Source organism: Arvicanthis niloticus (assembly GCF_011762505.2).
Source record: "Arvicanthis niloticus isolate mArvNil1 chromosome Y unlocalized genomic scaffold, mArvNil1.pat.X SUPER_Y_unloc_2, whole genome shotgun sequence".
Classification (NCBI taxonomy): Eukaryota; Metazoa; Chordata; class Mammalia; order Rodentia; family Muridae; genus Arvicanthis; species Arvicanthis niloticus.
Window position 1 is genome coordinate 1,115,099 of NW_023044979.1, and position 9,271 is coordinate 1,124,369.

At 39.0% G+C, this 9,271-nt stretch overlaps 1 pseudogene; it reads right to left on the reverse strand.

The window, feature by feature from the left end:
• LOC143441078 (uncharacterized) overlaps positions 1-7,766 on the reverse strand; it is a 31,392-nt pseudogene extending 23,626 nt beyond the window's left edge.
• Between the last annotated feature and the right edge of the window lie 1,505 nt (positions 7,767-9,271).

Below are 9,271 nucleotides of genomic sequence, written 5' to 3' on the forward strand. Positions count from 1 at the left end.
GAATGCAGAGTCATAGGGGGCAAGCTTAAGACTGAGAAGGCATGTCACAGGTGCCATGCTTAAGACTCAGGGGGCATGTCCTGAGACACAGGGAGCATGTTTAGGACTCTGGGGGCGTGTTCTGAGTCACAGGGGATGTGCTTAGACTCTAGCATGTATTCTTTCCTGATAATGAAGACTAAAGAATTGTGCAAAGGCTTGACTGTATTAAATACACACACAGAGTTTCTGTCTTCATGTTTCCATTGCTATGAAGAGAAATCACGAACCAGGCAACTCCTATAAAATCAACAGTTTAATTGGGACTGGCTTACGGTTTCAGAGATTTAGACCTTTTTTGTCATAGCAGGAAGCAAGGCAGGCATGAAAGATAACATGATGCTGGCGAAGAAGCTGACAGTTCTGCATCTTGATCCAAAGGTAGCCAGGAAGAGACTGTCTGCCAGGGAGCTAATAGGAGGGCCCATTCTGCACTGGGTGGATCTTCAAAGCCTTCAGTGATGCACTTCCTCCAACAAGGCCACATCTCATAATAACTTCCTCCCACTCCCTGAGCCAAGCATATTTATACTACCACATTCCACTGCCTGGCCCGCACATGGAGACCATATTTAAAAATAGCATAATACAAAATATGTGAGGTTCAAATTAAAAAATCCCATCATCTATAGAAGTCTCATAAATGTTAAAAGTCTAAAGGTAAAAGTCTTTTCTGAGATCATTCCAATCATGTAACTCTAATCCCCTATACTTTCAAAAAATACCACATAATATCCATTCAAATTGACAGGATATATATCACCATTCTTAATCACCATTCTGAGAAAATACTGGGCCAAAAGAAGACCAAAAACCAGCAAGGCAATCTCCAAAGTCTGCATCACCATGTCTGATGCCAAAGAATTCTTCAGATCTCCAACTCCTTCCTGACCTGCTCATTGCAGCACAATTCTTCCTCTTGGGCTGATTTTATTTCCTGAACGTAGTTTTCCTAAAAAGGTATCTTATAACTCCGGAATCTAAAACTCTTGGGGTCTGCAAAGTAACTTCAAAATTACAGCTTCTTGTTCCAGTATCTGGGATCCGCAGATGATCTTCTGTGCTCCTCAAAAGAAGCTGGGTCTCTCTCCAGCTCTGCTCTCTGTAGTACACTAGGTTCTGCTTGACTCCACTCAACTTCTGCTGTTCTTTCTGCTCATTCCATAAGACTGACATCTTCAATATATTGGGTTTTTCTGTGACAAACAGTCTTGACTGCATTCCTCTTATATGCTCCCTTCATGGTGCCAAGCCTCAGCTGCACTGCATGAAACATTCATGATTTAAAACCAGTGCCACCTCAGTGAGTCTTACCCAGGACTGAGTCAAGCTGCACCACAAGGGATAACCTTGGCTACCTCTGGAATACAACTTCTTTCTCCTCTCAAAAAACACTTAACAGAAGATGTCACCTCAGTGGTGCTGGTTTCTTCTTCATCCCCACTAATTTTCTAACTACAACCAACCAGCATCAGTTGTCTCAGTCATCCCTTCTGTTCTTTCCCCTAAAAGCAGAGCAACACACACAAAGCTCCTGAGTTCCTCTGCTGGCTGGGGCTGGAACATCGCCCTTTCTATTAAATCATCACCAGCTTTCTATTTTTCAACAACTTCACTGCCTAAGCTCGGCTGTCCTTGAACTTGCTCTGTAGATGAACCTTGAACTCAGAGATCTTGATGGCTCTGTCTTCTGAATGCTGGGTAATACGTGTGTAACACTTTGCCCATACCTAAACTTTTCCTTATTTAAAATGTGTTCTGTACCAGGAAGACTTGAATCAGAGATCTGCTTGATGTTTATCTGGAATTTAAGGAATATACCTCCATGCCTGTACTTAAGTACTTTATTTCAGATCTTAAAATGATAACCCAGAATAGTAACCACAATCCATCAGTTGTCAACCTCACACATACTGGTAAGTCTTGTGTCCACATGAAAACAACAACTAGGTAATAATAATGCCTAACACGGTACAGTTCTTCATTGTCCAACTTCACATCCATGAGTTTAGGTGGATGGAATCTTGCCCTAATGTCACCATTCCTTTAATTCCATTTAATATCATTGATCACAGAATTTAGCTTCATTCAACTTCCTGGTTAGATTTTCTCTTTTGACCTAACATTTTATATTTTTTCTCTGTAAGATTACTATGCTTGCTCAAATCATCATGAGACCAAACAAAGGTCAAAGGCTTTGCTGGCTTCACTGAGACTTCCTTTGTCAATGCAATGAACACCAACCTCTTTACCTTATCTTCAAGGACACTCTACAGACAAGGGCAAAAGGCAGCAACCTTCTTCTGTAAAACATCATAAAAACTATATACAAAGTTCAAATCACCCTCAGTACATGTGTGTTCCATATTCATACTAGGACAGCCCAGTAAGTTCCACTTAATGCATATACATATCCAAAGTCTAAAAATCTACATTGCTCCATAAAACAAACAAACAAAAAAAAAAAACACAGTCAGGCCTATCATAGCAATACATAAGTCTGGGGGACCAACTTCTGTCTTAGAATTTCCATTGCTAAAAAGAGACATTGTAACTAAAGCAACTATGTTAAAGGCAAATATTTAATTGGGCCTGGCTTGCACTTTCAACTGTTTAGTCCATTGCCATCATAGCAGGAATGTCAGCATGCCAGCAGCCGTGAGCTGGAGAAGGAGCTGAGAGTTCTGCATCCTCATGAGAAGGCATCCAGGAAGAGACTGTCTTCCAGCCAAGTGGTAGGAGGGTCTGTTTTGTACTGGCCTGAGCTCCAAAGACCACCACCATAGTAATTCAATTCCTTCAAAAAGGTAACATCTCCCACAAGGGACATCTCTTAATATTCCCACTTCTTAGGGTCAAACAAATTTAGATCACCACAGTTTATTTCTATTATAAATTCTTTCATGCTTTTAAAAATGATTAGGACATGCAGAGGTTTCACATGTTGATTACTTTCAGATGGTTTCTCTCTCATATGTGTTCATTTCTGTATTCAGAAACCACAGTGGCACATAAACCATTTCCCAACTTTAGAACAATCAAAAGGTTTTTGCTCAGTTTGTGTTCTTTTATGTCTTTGGAGATGAAAGAGATATGCACAGCCTTATCACATTCATTACATCTGTAAGGTTTCTCGGAAGTGTATGTGCCTTCAAGTCTTTGGAGAGTACAGTGACATGCAAAGGCTTTATCACATTGACTACATTCATAAAGTTTCACTCTGCACCTTTTCTTTTGTGTATTTCGAGATGACTGTGTCCTGGAAAGGTTTTACCTCATTCATGACATTCAGTTTCTCTCCAGTATGTGTTCTATTATGATATTGGAGACCACTCTGACATGAAAAGGGCTTTACCACATTGATTACATTCATAAGGTTTCTCTCCAGTATGTGTTCTTTTATGTCTTTGGAGATGACTATGATTGGAAAAGGCTTTACTACACTAATTACATTCAAAAGGTTTCTCTCCAGTATGTGTTCTTTTATGATATTTGAGAGTACTAAGATCTGAAAAGGTTTTACCACATTGATTATATCCATAAGGTTTCTCTTCAGTATGTATTCTTTTATGAGATTGGAGATGACTGGGCCTTGCAAAGGCTTTACCACATTGATTACATTCATAAGGTTTCTCTCCAGTATGTGTTCTTTTATGTCTTTGGAGATGACTGTGACATGAAAAGGCTTTACCACATTGATTACATTCATAAGGTTTCTCTCCAGTATGTATTCTGGTATGAGATTGGAGATTCCCATGACATGAAAAGGCTTTACCACATTGATTACATTCATAAGGTTTCTCTCCAGTATGTGTTCTTTTATGACTTTGGAGACTACTGTGTTGTGAAAAGGCTTTACCACATTGATTACATTCATAAGGTTTCTCTCCAGTATGTGTTCTTTTATGTCTTTGGAGATGACTGTGTTGTGAAAAGGCTTTACCACATTGATTACATTCATAAGGTTTCTCTCCAGTATGTGTTCTTTTATGATATTTGAGAGTATTGTGGTCTGAAAAGGCTTTACCACATTGATTACATTCATAAGGTTTCTCTCCAGTATGTGTTCTTTTGTGTGCTTGGAGAGTACTGTGACATGAAAAGGCTTTACGACATTGATCACATTCATAAGGTTTCTCTCCAGTATGTGTTCTTTTATGATATTGGAGACTACTATGTTGTGAAAAGGCTTTACCACATTGATTACATTCATGAGGTTTCTCTCCAGTATGTGTTCTTTTATGTTTTTGGAGACCACTATGACATGAAAAGGCTTTACCACATTGATTACATTTATAAGGTTTCTCTCCAGTATGTGTTCTTTTATGATGTTTGAGAGTACTGTGGTCTGAAAAGGCTTTACCACATTGATTACATTCATAAGGTTTCTCTCCAATATATGTTCTTTTATGTTTTTGGAGACTACTGTGACATGAAAAAACTTTATCACATTGATTATGTTCATGTGGTTTCTCTCCAGTATGACTTCTTTCATGCCTGCAACAATAATGGGCACATGTGAAAGCTTTACCACATTCATTACCTGATCAATCATTTTACCAATATGAATAAATTTTGCAATTGCTCTAATAATCAAGAACACTCAGATCTTAAGGTTTTATCACTTTGATGTTCATGGTTTCTATATTTTTATATGATGTATTTTACATGCCTGAAGATATCAGGGTATTAAAACACTGATTGTTTTCTTAGTTTTTCCTGTAGTGTTAATCACACCACAGCAGCACTGTGAGCCAGGACAAATAGAAGAATTTCCAAACTTCTAGTACCCATAGATATTTTCTGCAGTGTGACTTGGGGATGTCCCCAGTTATGTCAGAAAACCAATTACTTGCAAACACCTATCATATTCAGAAAGTCTGCCAAAGGCAGAATGCTACATATCTTCTCATTTTTTTGGAGTAGAAAGAGGTATGTTGCTTCTTTCAACATCCCTATGCTCACAAGGTTTTATCCATTTTGATAATTGATATACCCATTAATGAAGAACAAGTGAAAGGTTTACATATTGAATTCACACCATTTGACATTTTGTTCTTTGTACACATGTGGTTTATGAATTAAGGTTTCTCCATGACTTTCTTCACTCTCACTAACTGACCACTCAATAAACTTAGAAATGTCACTAAAGGAATATGAGTATCACCAAATTTACCATGGACTAGTTGCTTATTGGATGGCTTTGGATATATATTTATCACTAATCAATGTGAAACATCTAAATATTATGAGACTATTCATATTGGTAGTTCCACAGCAAAGCTCTAATTGACCTACAAATCAATTAAAGGTATCTCTTAAGGCATTGTTTCCATGTCTTCTTCCTTAGAGGAATGCCGTAAATCAAATAATTAAATCAAATAATTCATATTGAGGTACATGGCTTTGTGAGAATATTATAATCATAGCTATACTTTACAAACTGATTTTTTACAAACTTGCTTTACTTTAGATCTTCCAGAACACATTAAAATTTCCTCACAGGCATATTTGTATCAGCTTGTACATGAAAACTACCTTTCTCGCCTTCTAGAACTTTGATGCTGTTCTTCAATGTGATGATCTTCCCAACTGTAACCTAAAACACAGTTCCAGAAAGTGAATGATATAGTATTGGAAATTAGGTAAATGCAAGTTACTGTGAATTTTGACAGCACTGAACCTGATTTATTCATCTCAATCTTCCTTGTTCTCAATTGAAATAACAGAGGCTCATCAATAACCAAGAATCACTTGTTCCATTATTTTGAAAAGCAAAACAAAATTCACAGTGTTACCTATAGCAGTGAGGTTCCGGTAGGTCTCCAGCATCACATCTTTGTAGAGATTCTTCTGGGAAGTATCCAGCAAATTCCACTCTTCTGCAGTGAAGTTCACATGCACATCATCATAAGTCACTGCTTCCTAAAATATTACACACATGTGTACAACACAAAACATGATTGTGACATCACTGTAAATAAATGGATACATTCTAGACAATGTACTAATTTAATTCTTGTGCCTCCTCCACTTATTTACTGAAACAGAACTTATAATCTAATTATTCTATCATTTTAGAAGGAAATTGAATTATAAGTTTCACCTCTGTTGCTTCTGATCCCTTTGAATAGGATAAAGCCTTGCAACAGAAATGGCAATTGAGAGGGATATACAGGGGGAAACAGATCAACAGTACTGAGCACACATCTGAAAAGCTGTATGAACAATTACTAACTACAACAATGATGGGCAAGCTGTGTGTATTTGCTCATGTCTTTAATCACATAGGGACAGGCAGGTGTATGTCATTGAGCTGGATTCTGACATGGTGTATGCATTGTTTTGCAGGACAGAAAAAGTTACATGTTAAGACCCTCACTCCCCTGTAAAAATCAACCAAAAAACAAAAATGAGTGAGAGAACTCACGGTTCTTTACTGAGGTTCCTACAAAGAATTATACGTTCACTGCAGTTATATATTCATCTTGCAAAAACATGAAGTGAACCAGTTTAAACAACAACATTAATAAATTTTACTAGAAGGGAATGCATGTTTAAACAGTTGAAAATGGACAGATGAAAATATTAGTAATGTTTATGCTGATCAGAAATAAGGACGATAGAGCAGGAAAGATAGCTCAGGAGTTGAAACCTCTTGCTGTTCTTCCACAGAATGGTAGTCAATTTCTAGTATTTACGTTGGGATCAACAACTACCCATTTCTTCAAGATCAGGAGTTCTGAGGCCATCTTCTGACAACAGTAAAGATGAGGCACACATGATATTCATATTCATGCACCCAGGCATAATACACTTATTTATTCAAAAATTTCAGAACAAACACAAGAGTTAGGCAGAACAACATACACCTGGAATCCAATGGGTCTGAAGCCTCAGGCAGTATTGATATCATGAACATATGCCATCTGGAGAAATACAATATAATATATGTATTTCGCGAAATTTTATAATTAAAGATGTGGATTAAGAGCTGTACAAAAGCTTGGGCCTATTTTACAAAAAAATGTCAGGTGGCTTCTGTGGTTTCTATATCTACTGTCACCACAGGAAGGGCTTAACAGAGAAATTTAGTCTTGAAAACAATAAACAAAATATATAAAGTTAAAAAATAAAACCAGCAGGCTTGCAAAATAGCTTAACATTGAATAGCAAATGTTTATACTGTATCTTATGTGATTTAGAGACTGAGACCAAATGAGGACTGTATGGGAGCAGGAGAAGAAAGTGGAAGAAACCATTTCAACCACAACACAGTAGACACACAGAACAAAATCTGTCCCGTATAAAAGAAATGCAAGGGTAAAGCTGGAGCAGAGTGAGGGAATGACCAATGAAAACTTGACCAGCTGGAGACCCACCTTATGGACAAGCACAATCCATGACATTATTAGGGCTTCTCTGTTATGCTCCCACACAGGAGCCTTGCTTAATTGTCCCTTAGGAGGCTGAACCCATCAACTGACTGAAATAGATGCGAAGAAAACCAGTCAAACATTGAATGGTCCTTGGGGATTGTTATAGAAGAGTTGGGGGAAGGATTGATGGCCCTGAAGAGGATAGGAACTCCTCCACAGGAAGAACAACAGTCTCAACTGACCTGGACCCTTGGGGACACTCAGAGACTGATCCACAAATGAAATAGCACACAAGTCTGGACTAACATCCCTGAAACATAAGTAGCAGATGTGCAGCTCAGTCTTCATGAGGGTCCTCCAACAATTGTAGCAGGGGCTGTCCCTAAAGCTGCTGCCTATTTCTGGAATCTGTTTCCTTGACTGGGCTACCAGGACTGGCCTCAATGTGAGAGGACACACTTAACCAATCAGAAACTAGATGCAACATGGTGTGGAGATACCCAGAAGCCCAACACCTACTTAAAGGAGAAACCAAGGATATTGGAGAGAGGGATTCTGTGCAGGCAAGGGACCTAGAGTAGGAACTTCACAAAATTCATAGTCATCTTATTTATAACAGCTTGAAACTAGCAGAATCCAGATGTCCCTCAACCAAAATATGGATTAGAAAATGTGGTTATTTTTAAAATTAAATATTATTTTGCTATTAAATACAAGGACATCATGAATTTGTCAGATAAATGAATACAACTAGAAGCTATAATCCCAAGTGAGGTAACCCAAACCTAAAAGCACATGCATGTACGTACTCACTTACAAGTGAATAATAATCGTAAAATAAAGGAAACCCACACTGCGCTCCATAGACCCAAAGAAACAAAATAAGAAGGGAGGCCCAAATGAGCATGGTTGACTCTCACTCAGAAGTGGCAATAAAACAGTCATAGGAGGCAGATGGAAGAGAAAGAACAGGATGGGAGAGCAGATAAGAAAAGGATAGGAGGGTCAGGAACAGGTGTGATGAGAGAAAAGAGAGGGCCAGAGGGCCAGAATATTGAGTTGAAATCTGCAGCTGGCAAGGGTGGAAGGGTGGAGGCATCTATAGATGTGCCAGAGACCACAAATTGGAGGGCACCAAGGAGTCTATGGAGGTGATTTTAGCTGAGATGCATAGCAGTGAGATATGAACCCTGAAGAGGCCACATCCTGCAGCCAGGCAGGATCCCCAGTGCAGAGTTAAGGACACCAACCAAACCAAAAACTATTCTACCTAAAATTGGTCTCGTCTACAAGAAATGCAGGCACAAAGATAGAACAGAGACTGAGGGATTGACAAAATGTACCCTGTCGAACTTGAGACCCATCCCAAAGGCAAGCACTAGTCCCTGACATTAGTAAAGATACTTTGTTATACTTGCAGACAGAAGTTTAGCATAATTGTCTTCTGAGAGTCTCCATCCAGCAGACTGAAACAGATGCAGAGACCCACAGCCTAACACTGGAGAGGGCTCAGGGAGACTTTGGAAGACTTGGGGAAATGATTGATGGCCTCCAAAGGAACAGGAGGTGAATAAGAAGACCATCAGAGTTAACTAACCTGGACCCTAGGAGACTCAGAGACTCAGTCACCCACCAAAGAGTATACACAGGATGGACAGAGGTCCCCAGTATATATGTACTACATGTGCTTCTCAGTCTTCACGTGGGTTCCCTGAACAACTGGAGTGGGGGGATGTCCCTTAAGGTGTTGCCTGTCTGTCCACACTGTTCCTCATACTTGGCTGGTCTGTCTGAACTCAGTAGGAGAGGATGTGCTTAACCCTGCAGAGACTTGTCATGCCATGACTGGGGGA